This window comes from Lissotriton helveticus, chromosome 12, assembly GCF_964261635.1.
Source record: "Lissotriton helveticus chromosome 12, aLisHel1.1, whole genome shotgun sequence".
In the NCBI taxonomy this organism is placed as follows: domain Eukaryota; kingdom Metazoa; phylum Chordata; class Amphibia; order Caudata; family Salamandridae; genus Lissotriton; species Lissotriton helveticus.
In genome coordinates this window covers 132,413,710-132,425,622 of record NC_136073.1, presented here as the reverse complement: position 1 = coordinate 132,425,622, position 11,913 = coordinate 132,413,710, and the positions used below count along the sequence as shown (strand labels likewise).

At 50.0% G+C, this 11,913-nt stretch overlaps 1 non-coding gene across 1 annotated transcript; it reads right to left on the bottom strand.

Annotated features, from left to right (window-relative positions):
* Positions 1-4,906: 4,906 nt before the first annotated feature.
* TRNAS-AGA (transfer RNA serine (anticodon AGA)) lies at positions 4,907-4,988 on the bottom strand. Its single transcript has one exon. It is a non-coding gene; the product is annotated as a tRNA-Ser (tRNA).
* Positions 4,989-11,913: the final 6,925 nt, after the last annotated feature.

Genomic DNA, 11,913 nt, shown 5'->3' with positions numbered 1-11,913 from the left:
TCGTCCCCCGGGTCTCCAGGCCGACGGCATGTCAAAGTGCCCAGGTTGGGCTCCATGCGTCCCGGGCAGTTGTCCCCCGGGTCTCCAGGCCGATGGCATGTCAAAGTGCCCAGGACGGGCTCCATGCGTCCCGGGCAGTCGTCCCCCCGGGCATCCGCCGCTCCCTTCTCCGGGCCGACGGCAGGTCAGATTGCCCAGGACGGGCTCCATGGGTCCCGGGCAGTCCTCCCCTGGGTGTCCGGCGCTCCCTTCTCCGGGCCGACGGCATGTCAAAGTGCCCAGGACGGGCTCCATGCGTCCCGGGCAGTCGTCCCCCGGGTCTCCAGGCCGACGGCATGTCAAAATGTCCAGGACGGGCTCCATGCGTCCCGGGCAGTCGTCCCCCGGGTCTCCAGGCCGACGGCATGTCAAAGTGCCCAGGTTGGGCTCCATGCGTCCCGGGCAGTCGTCCCACGGGTCTCCGGGCCGACGGCATGTCAAAGTGCCCAGGACGGGCTCCATGCGTCCCGGGCATTCCTCCCCCCGGGCATCCGCCGCTCCCTTCCCTGGGCCGACGGCAGGTCAGATTGCCCAGGACGGGCTCCATGGGTCCCGGGCAGTCCTTCCCTGGGTGTCCGGCGCTCCCTTCTCCGGGCCGACGGCATGTCAAAGTGCCCAGGACGGGCTCCATGCGTCCCGGGCAGTCGTCCCCCGGGTCTCCAGGCCGACGGCATGTCAAAGTGCCCAGGACGGGCTCCATGCGTCCCGGGCAGTCGTCCCCCGGGTCTCCAGGCCAACGGCATGTCAAAATGTCCAGGACGGGCTCCATGCGTCCCAGGCAGTCGTCCCCCGGGTCTCCAGGCCGACGGCATGTCAAAGTGCCCAGGACGGGCTCCATGCGTCCCGGGCAGTCGTCCCCCGGGTCTCCAGGCCGACGGCATGTCAAAATGTCCAGGACGGGCTCCATGCGTCCCAGGCAGTCGTCCCCCGGGTCTCCAGGCCGACGGCATGTCAAAGTGCCCAGGACGGGCTCCATGCGTCCCGGGCAGTCGTCGTCCCGGGCGTCCGGGCCTGGGAGCTCCGGTGGTCCTCACCGTGCCTGAGGCCCAGCCGGGGTCCCCGAGCCCTGCCCGGCGTGGGCAGGCAGCAGCCCTACCACAAAGGCTCGGGGTGGGAAGCAGGGAGTCCTTTCGTTCCCGGCCACCTGGTTGCACCTTTCCCCTCGGCCATCTGGTCGCACGCAATGCTATCCAAAAGGGCGACCAGATGGCCAAACCTCCCTGGAAGTCCCTATGAGGTGCCATTTGCCTCCCCGATCCCAGCGAGGGCTCCAGGAGGTCGGGTACTTTTACGCCTTGGGTCCCCTCTGTCAACTCGTGTGCACAGATTACAAGAAAGGGGGGTAATTTTCCTCCGGATTACTAGGGGTAAGGGTATGCCCGGACACCCCTGCAAGGCTGGTGGTTCTCTGCCAGGGGGACCAGATGGGCTATGCCTGGGTAACAACACCCGGGGCTTCCCTCCTCCAGGCCAACGGCATGTCAAAGTGCCCAGGACGGGCTCCATGCGTCCCGGGCAGTCGTCCCCCGGGTCTCCAGGCCAACGGCATGAGCGAGTGCCCAGGTCGGGCTCCATGCGCCCCGGGCAGTCGTCCCCCGGGTCTCCAGGCCAACGGCATGAGCGAGTGCCCAGGTCGGGCTCCATGCTTCCCGGGCAGTCGTCCCCCGGGTCTCAAGGCCGATGGCATGTCAAAGTGCCCAGGATGGGCTCCATGCGTCCCGGGCATTCCTCCCCCCGGGCGTCCGTCGCTCCCTTCTCCGGGCCGACGGCAGGTCAGATTGCCCAGGACGGGCTCCATGGGTCCCGGGCATTCCTCCGCTGGGTGTCCGGCTCTCCCTTCCCCGGGCCAACGGCTTGTCAGAGTGCCCAGGATGGGCTCCACGGGCCCCGGACGTCCGGGGCTCCCTTCCCCGTGCCAACGGCATGCCAGAGTGCCCAGGACGGGCTCCACGAGTCCCCGGCGTCCGGGGCTCCCTTCCCCGGGACACCGGCTTGTCAGAGTGCCCATGACGGGCTCCACGGGTCCCGGGTATCTGGGACTCCCTTCCCTGGGCCAACGGCATGCCGGAGTTCCCAGGACAGGCTCCACGGGTCCCGGGCGTCCGGGGCTCCCTTCCCCGGTCCGACAGCTTGTCAGAGTGCCCAGGACGGGCTCCACGGCTCCCGGGCGTCCGGGGTTCCCTTCCCCGGGTCAGCGGCATGTCAGAGTGCCCAGGACGAGTTCCACGGGTCCCGGGCAGTCCTCCCCCGGGCGTCCGGGGCTCCCTTCCCCGGGCCGTCGGCAGGTCAGAGTGCCCAGGACGGGCTCCATGGGTCCCGGGCAGTCCTCCCCCCGGGCGTCCGGGGCTCCCTTCCCCGGGCAGACGGCAGGTCAGAGTGCCCAGGACGGGCTCCACGGGTCCCGGGCAGTCCTCCCCCCGGGCGTCCGGCGCTCCCTTCTCCAGGCCGATGGCAGGTCAGAGTGACCAGGACGGGCTCCACGGGTCCCGGGCAGTCCTCTCCCGGGCGTACGTGGTTGTCCGACAGATTCGGGCAGATGTGCTTTTACGAACCGGATCGGAGTCGGCCCAAATAATAATAATAATAATAATAATCCACATTTGTAAGGCGCACAATCGCCCGTAAGGGTCTCTAGGCGCTAGGGGCCGTTGGGAAGATTAAGCAAGCTATTGCCCAGAGTCACATGGTGCTGGGCTAATCTGCCGCCGGTGCCGGGGATCGAACCCTGATCTCTGGGATGCTCGAGGGTTACTACGCGCTCTACAAAAACCTTAAATAAAAAAATCTCCAGATTCCGGAGTCAGCCGCCCTAGCCGCGGCGCCAGCTATTTCCCAGAGTCACCTGGTGCTGGGCTAATCTGCCGCCGGTGCCGGGGATCGAACCGTGATCTCCAGATTCCGGAGTCAGCCTCCCTAGCCGCGGCGCCAGCTATTTCCCAGAGTCACGTGGTGCTGGGCTAATCTGCGGCCGGTGCCGGGGATCGAACCCTGATCTCTGGGATGCTCGAGGGTTACTACGCGCTCTACAAAAACCTTAAATAAAAAAATCTCCAGATTCCGAAATCAGCCGCCCTAGCCGCGGCGCCAGCTATTTCCCAGAGTCACCTGGTGCTGGGCTAATCTGCCGCCGGTGCCGGGGATCGAACCGTGATCCCCAGATGGGGATATCCCAAAAATCTGGCATGGATACGGCCCGCCAGGACAGGTTTGGGCACCCCTGCTCTAGACAGCCACAACACAGTTCACTCAACTGCAACTGCATTCATCTGCATTCTGATTGGCATGGGGGAGAGCTCCGTTCCCCCCACCGCAAATAGGTTCAAGAACGACAATTTATGTCAGTAGGTACAGTATAGCTACATCTTATAATCATGTGTGTTTAAATAATTTGTCGTTAGATCGTTTAAATATTTTAAAGGATCTGTTTTTAATAGACATTTTACAAAAACAACTGGTACATTGGTAATTCTGTAAAAGAAAAACCAAACTGCCGTGACATTGCCAACCACAATGCCGTTACTCGGATTCGAACCGAGGTTGCTGCGGCCACAACGCAGAGTACCAACCACTAAACGATCACGGAGAGCTACTTGGGCTCAATAACATACAGTGACATGGAGAATTTATAATTCGGAACACTCAGGGAACTCCTGTGATAGGCTGAATGTGTTCATTGCTTCCTCATTTCTTATACAAAGGCTTTGTCTCCTCAGTGGTTGATAGGCTGAAACCGTTTCCTGGCCGCCTGCTTGTGAACTGCCAGGAGTCAAAGATCACACATACACTTGTGGGCCTGTGATGGGACACCAATGCAGAGAAACACACCTGGCGCAGATCTTCTATTCTGTCTAGTAGACCTGCATTTCCCCTGTACCTCCTCAAGCCATCTGTATGTGAAGCAAGAAAGAGTTAAGGAGCGGTCCATCTACACTTTTATAGGGAGGATGCTGCCGTGAGCTCCTCCCAGCTAATCACACAAACAGTAGTAAAGCAAGATAACTACACAGTTAGGGGGGACTGCATGGTTAGGTTTTTGAGGAATTATTGAAACTGACCTCAGTGACCCATGATCAGAGCTGTGGCTAATGACTGCGTGCCTAATTATGATGAAGCAAGCACCATGGCTCGTAGGGGACCCACAACACGCTTTTCTTAGCTCATTGAATTAAAGTATAAACCTCTGCCATGTATGAGTGGTAAAGGCTTGTTAATTTGGTTGCTTTTCCAATTCACGTCTGACAACAAGATGAAGGAACATTGGGGCATCAGAAGCTTTGAAAAGTAGCCACCAACCTCAGAGAAAGAGAGAAAGAGGGAAAAGGCAGTATGAGGTGTGGAGAAAACAGCAGCAGGTACAAGGAGCTCAAATGAGATTAATGGCGCCTAAATAGAGCACGTAAAGGAACAGTAACAAATCTAAGAAAAGGGAAAGAAAGACTAGGAAAAAACACGGAAAGAGCCTGTAGATAAAATTCTCTTCCTGGGACAGCAGGCTAAGAGAAATTACACAGGGAGCAGTTAGGCTTGTAACACGGGGAGAATAGAAAAGAAAATGCAGTTTTATGAAGTGTGTTTGCCTAATCCAGCAAGCACTTTTGTTTTATTTTTCTATTTGCTTCTTTTATTGGTAAAGTAAGTTTCAAGTGCATGAATGGTATGACTGAGAGAGCCAGGGTATAATAATTTGAAGTGTTTGCACCAGCGCTAATGTAGGACAAGAGTTATAGCAAAGATATGAAAGGGGTAGCGATAATAAATATGTGAAAGGGCAATAGTGACACCAAATAAGCCACCTATTTATAAAACTGACATGGAAGAAATTCTAAAGGTTAACTTCTGAAATTGTAGCCGATGTTAACATTTTTCTCGTTGTTGGCAGGATTCAAACCTGCGCGGGGAGACCCAATTGGATTTCTAGTCAATCGCCTTAACCACTCGGCCACAACAACTGACTGCAAGTTTTGTGCAAATAATCTGTATGAAAGTTTTCAAGGTGTCCCACAGCAAATTCCTGGTATTCTGCAATGCACTTTTTAAAAATTATGTTTTTTTCAGCAGGCACATTCTCTCCTAAAAACAAAAATTGCATGAGTATATCTCTAGTTTGGAAAAGGATAGGCTTTCATGCATACTCTCATGTGGCACTCAAGTTTTTGGGACCCTATTGCACTCTGTGTTCGTGCTGCTTTTAGTCTATGGCCCATATTACAGAAGTCTACCATCTTTGAGTATTTGAGGCTCCTTGGTAAGTGCTTTATCTTTTTTACTTGAAGAGCTATATAATAAAGGGGTCAGGGAAAGATTGCATTTATGGAAGATAAAAGAAGGCACACTTGTCTCACCAAATGCCGTAGAGAAACCTGATGTTTTACTCATGTTATCCTTAGTTTGTTTTTGTTAGACCTTGCATTCTTAAGGTGGCCTCAACCCTACCTTATTGCTTTTCACCTACGCATTTTGCTGTATCATTTTGTTGGCCTTAGGACTCTGATCACTTTATCGCTACTAATCAGTGCTGAAGTGCACGTGCTTCTTCCCTAATCATGTGTGTAATTGGAGTATACCTGACTGACAGATTTAATTGACTTGAAAGCCCCTTGTAAAGTGGTATACCATATTCCCAGGGGCTTATTGTGCCGCCCAAAGAAGTAGCATTTCAAACCTGTCTCAAGCCTGCTACTGCAGTGCCTGTGCTGCAGTGTACTGCCACTTCGACTTGCCATTTAAAACTACTTGCCAAGCCTTAAACTCCAATTGTATTACATATAATTAACCCCTAAGGTAGGCCTAGGTAGTCCTAGGGGCATCATGCTATGTAAGTAAAAGGTAAGACATGTACTGTGGTAGTTTGCATGTCCTGGTAGTACCAAACAGTCTATTACATTTTTCACTACAGTGAGGTCTACCCCTCTCATAGGTTAGCATTGGGTATTCCCTTATACTTTTTGGGGGGTAATTCCATATCAGAGAGGAGAAGCTTTATTTATTTATTGATAAATCCTATTTACTGGTGAGGTTGCATTTAACTTTACTATTTTTTAAATGCCATTTTTAGAGAGTCAGCATTTCTATGCACTTACTGCTCTATTTGCCTGAAAACCTGTCTCCAATTGACGTCTGGATTGGGCTGCGAGACAGCTACATTTGTGCATTCCCTCTAGACAGCCACAACACAGGTCACTCAACTGCAACTGCATTCATCTGCATTCTGATTGGCATGGGGGAGAGCTCCATTCCCCCCACCGCAAATAGGTTCAAGAACGATAATTAATGTCAGTAGGTACAATATAGCTACATCTTATAATCATGTGTGTTTAAATAATTTGTCGTTAGATCGTTTAAATATTTTAAAGGATCTGTTTTTAATAGACATTTTACAAAACAACTGGTACATTTGGTAATTCTGTAAAAGAAAAACCCAACTGCCGTGACATTGCCTTGACTCGGATTCTAACCGAGGTTGCTGCGGCCACAACGCAGAGTACTAACCACTATACAATCACGGCGAGCTACTTAGTCTCAATAACATACAGTGATATGGAGAAATTATAATTCGGAACACTCAGGGAACTCCTGTGATAGGCTGAATGTGTTTATTGCTTCCTCATTCCTTATACAAAGTGTGGAAAAGTAAATTTTGCCATGTTCTGTGTCCCTACGCGTCCTCCATCATATGTTATGTGTGCATGATTAATATGCATATGTATTCCCCATGATCGATTAAAGACGCAATTATAGTTGTGTCCATCTCTAGTATGCCAGTTTCCAGTTCTCGTGAAAGCTACGAGTATCAGGCCTATGTAAAGTTACGTTGCCACGTTTCTCAGTGTGCACGTTATTTCATTGTAAAGTCCCCGTTTCTAGGCCTCAAAAGGGCCCGGACACCAGATTCAGCTCCTGTCTTCTGAGTCCTCGCTGAGGAGCGATACAGCCCCCACCTGTATCCCTGACCCTTCACTTACTTCCTGCCTCACAGTGCCCGGTTCAGCCTGGCTCTGCCTCTGAGTCTGCCAAGAGTATGTTTTGATTCTAGTTATCAGTCCAGCCCTCCTTCTCCGCATTCCTAAGCTACTGAATCGCATCAATAGTTTCCGTCATTGTCTAGCCTTTACGTCTCCATGTAAGAGAAATACTGCATTTAATGGTCATTTAATATTCTTCATCACGCACTACATGTAGAATAATGCATGCTCCAGTCTTAGAATCAAGTTAGCCTTTCCCCTCCTGACTTCTAGTTTATATCAACATGTTCTCTAAACATCAGATACTAGATACTGTTTAGGTACATGTCGCCCTGACTCTCCAGACTCTCCAGACTTCAGTCTCTGCTCCTAGCACAGAGTTCATAGCCCCCAGCTTCTCCTAGTAACACGTCATTGCCAGTTTGCGCGCACCATCAGGTTAGAGGTCCCGGCTCCTTAGGTAGCCCCCTCCGTGTTTCCGCCCCATTCATGACATATTCTGCTACGTTTGCATCACATGTCTATGTATACGCCCCTGTTACACCCATTTTTCACCCTTATCTTTCGCGACTGCTATTGACTACACCCACTGCTCCGCCTATCATATGTATTGTAATGCAACTGTTTTAGTATATATGTTCGTGTATTGTTATTAAATGTTAGCGCGCTCATCCCAGATCCTGCCCGGCAGCTGTCGGGGCCCCCCTGTCAGGCCCTGCCATCCTACTCCTGTGCAGGTTGTCCTGTTCCTGTCCTTTATGCTGTAATAAACCTGCAAAACTCCTACTACCTCGAATCTTGACTCTTATTTATTGAGCTATCTGTTATTCATTTATCCATTCAAAAATAGAGGTATTATTTATTTATTTACCACATAATGGCGCCCGAACAGGGACTTGCCCTTTCCCCACGCGTCGGTGAAGCCACGCCGGCCCCCTGACCCTCTGCAGTCGTGACGGAACTCTTCTGCGCACCGGCAGATATTTCTGCTTTAAGTATCCCTCAGGCCCACGGAGGAGACGGAGGAGGCGGTCCAGCATCCAGACGAGACGGTGGAGGAACGCGGCGAGTCCCGACCAGAGCCCAAGCCGAGAGTCCAAGGTCCGAGGTATCCGGAGGCCCACCCGTAACAGAAGTCCGAAGTTCGTCCGTCCGGCGTCGAAGCAGTCCAGTCCAGTCCGAGGCCTTCCGTTCTTGCTGCCCGGTGAGTACCGTTGCTGGGGTAGTATCTAGACAGGGTCAATCTAAATTGTCTCTGGTCCGATGGGTCTGGGTACGCAGATCTGAAACGAAGTGTTCACCTAGGTGGATACGGGTCTTGATGCGTCCCTTTATGGGACCGGTATGTTCCGTGCTGTTTCAGCAGCGCATCCAGTAATTCTAGTCTGTTCCGTTCTCGAGAAATTCATGTGTTTCTGTTCTCAGTGTTCCAGGTAGTATTCTGTCCGAACTGTTGCTTCATAATGTTATTCAATGTATTTTCAATGTCGTGGTATGCCTGAATTGTTTTCTCAATTGTTATTGTTCCTCGTGTATTGTATTGTGTTCAGATTCAAGTTTGCAATGTCCCTCTTTTCGAGATTACGTCAGTTAAAAACTAGAAAGGGTCTGCTAGAAGAAGCAGTTCCTGTCCCGTCTAGGGACAGTCCAGGTCATTTCATGTATCAGAAGCATGGCATAAGCGCCATATTGTATCTAGATTTATGGGTAGAGTATACCAAAGGTTTGGAAGAAAAGTATAGATGGCCCGTATCAGGTACGTGGGATGCCGAGTGCATCATGAGAGTAGAAGAAGCATTATGGAAAAAGAAAGCCAGACAGTCACAGAAAGATGCCATCGAGTTATGGCGCAAAGAATCTCATAAAAGAACCGAAAAAGAAATCAGAAAGTCAGAATTAAGTAGAGAATCCTTAGAGCGGGCCCAAGAAAGGGAATTAATCGAGATTGGTGAACGAGTTAAAACCGAACAGTCAGACAGACAGAGGCATGCTCTTATTAAGGGTATGTATCCTCTTCTTGCCGAGGGCTTGCCAAAAGCGGCCCCAGAGGCATCCAGTAATTTCCCGCCACCACTAGTTCCGACCAAGCTACGTCACAAACCGACCGCAGCTGATATTTTCATTTTGTCCTATTTGGACGACACAGTCCCGGAATATGCAAATCCTGTTCCGCCAGTCCCTGTAAATCAGGCAATTCCCGCTCCTCCAGACACCGGAGTACCTGCTACGGTACCCCCGGTCCAGCCCGCCATACAAGTCCAGCCTGCATTTCCATTTCCCACTCTGCCAGGACGAAGAGCATCAGTAGACGACTCTAGTTTAGGGGCCGCAGGGGGAGGTCCTCCAGGAACCCCGCCGCCACACAAGCATTTAACGTTAGCCGAATTACATGCACAAGCGTCACAGCGTACGCCCAGATATCAGTCTGTTGCAGAAATAAGAAAAGCCCTTACCGAATGTGGCTATGATCCAGTCCCAGGCGAGGATAATATGGTTTTATATTCATTACGCGTGAGAAAGGTGACCGAGTATCTTGTCACCCTACCAGATATGAAAGAAGATCTAGACAGAATATATCGTTTCATCCGTACAGGGGATGATCCAGAAAGTATTAGTGAAGTCATGTCTCAAAGGAAAGCTGAGATCCAGCTCATGTTATTAAAGTTCCTGATTAATTGTCTAATAAGAGAACAAGATTCCCCGACTAAAGATCAGGCCGAAATGAAAATCCTGACAAGGTGGAGTGATAATATAGCCGAGGGTAAGCACAAGACTATCAGTAGTATAGAGAGTATGTACAAGAAAATCCGTAAGGAAATAATAAGGTTACATGACCAACGTAAAGCAGCACAAGTAAGCGAGAAAGAAAATGACTCTGCGGAAGAGGTAGAGGACGAGAATCCCGCCAGAATAGCGTATGTAGGAAAATCTAGATTTCCAGATCGCCATTTATGCCTAGAACACAAGTCAACTTTTCATCCTCCAGCACCAGAACAAGGTTCTCTAGAACAAGTATTTCAAGTTACCGATCACATTCTGAAATCACGGATCGGTTATAGTGAGTTAAGTACTATGCATGAACAAGAACTAGTCCGATCAGCAGTCCGATGGATTACTGATTCTACCACTTTTCCAGACGAAATAGTGGCCCAAATGTTTCTGAAAATGCCCCCAGCCGAGCAACGACTGGCGGGTATGTATATGATCCAGCACCTCATCACATTGTATGAGGATCAACATTCTGATCCAGGTCCGTTACACGATGTCTTGAACGAGTTACTCCAGTACAAATGGAAAGGTTTAGGTACTGATTTGATTAGTGTCATTCTAGAACAGCGCCACAAATACAGAACGTTTCTGAACCCACATTTTGTTCATGTCTCACCCCCAGAAAGTAAACCGTTTTACATAGACAGACAGAATCCGTTACGAGAAGTACATCCAATTAAGACAGACGGTGGTGAGATGCAACGAGTGTTTGTTTACACCCCGATCACAAAGATGGAACTCTTAGAGATGAAAAAATTAATTCCCTGTCATGATAAAGATCCAGCAGGGTTCCACCGAGAATTAAAAGACATGCTCCGTATGGGAGAATACACGTATCCAGATATTATTAAAATGTTAAAGGTCCTGTTGCCCGCAGGGGTATATGAGAAACTCAAAGAAAAAGAATGGGAGGTGGGAGAGAAAAAGATCGATTGGACAGTCCTAGAAGCTGAAGACAAGGCACGAGTACCAGGTACCGGTCTTGGAGATAAATGTAAAGAATTACCTGAACTGTTAATACAAGTTTTGCCTAGGTTATTGACAACTAGAAAGGAAGACTGGGATGCAATCTCAGCCTGTAAACAGAAACAAGATGAAGATATTAGTGATTATTATTCCAGATTTGAGAAATGTTTTACCATAAACAGTGGCCTCAAGACGAGTAGCGAGTCATACCCTCACCTTTTTGTTACTAAATTAGTCGAGAATTCAAGTCCACAAGTTAAGAATCGAGTTTTGAAAGTCGAAAGTACCTGGCAAGCTAATACCCCGTCCCAGATGTTACAGATGCTTCAATACCACCAGAATAGAATCAGAGAAGAGCAAGATCACGAGAGAAAACGTATGAAAGACACGAAAATGAAAGTACTAGTTGCACAATCTGTTCCTCAAGACAGTCAGAAGAGGGGACCAAATCAAGCCAGTCACCCTGCAGCTCCCGTTAAAGGAAACTGCAATTATTGCAAACAGCCAGGTCATTTTATAAACGAGTGTGCAGTTCTGAAACACAACATAGCTACCGGTAAGACTAAAGAAAGACCACGTCCGCCTAGACAAGAACAAGTTACACAGACTCCTCAACCACAGAATGCACAACAGACAGTTACTGTACCGCAGCCCATCGCTGCAACACAGCATGTTACACAGCAGATGTACCAGTATGCACAGTCCGAGTATCCAGAGTATCAACCGTATTCATGAAACAGCCTAGAGAGGGAGGTAGGCTTGCCTCTCATCGAGATACCTGTAGATCAAGAAGGTCCCTATGTTCACAGTCAAGTATTAGGGAAAGACAGAAAGTTTCTGATTGATACAGGGGCAAGTAGGACCACTATAAGTCACGCCGAAGTTCCAGGGGCTCCGCTCTCAGGCTCTAGAAATGTTTCCCTTGGATTTTCAGGAAAACCTATCGTAAATGAAATTTCAAAGCCAGTTATTCTAGAAGTAGGTCCATTGTCCCGCACTACTGATCTGTTACTTACTAAGTCATGTCCAGAGAATTTGTTAGGCATTAAAACACTGAGAGAGTTAGGTGCAGTTATATGCTGTTCCCCAGAGGGAATACGATTGTTCCTACGCGACTTCAAGGGTCACTATGTATTACGAGATTTTGATCCCAGATTGTCCAATGTTCCGCAGCATC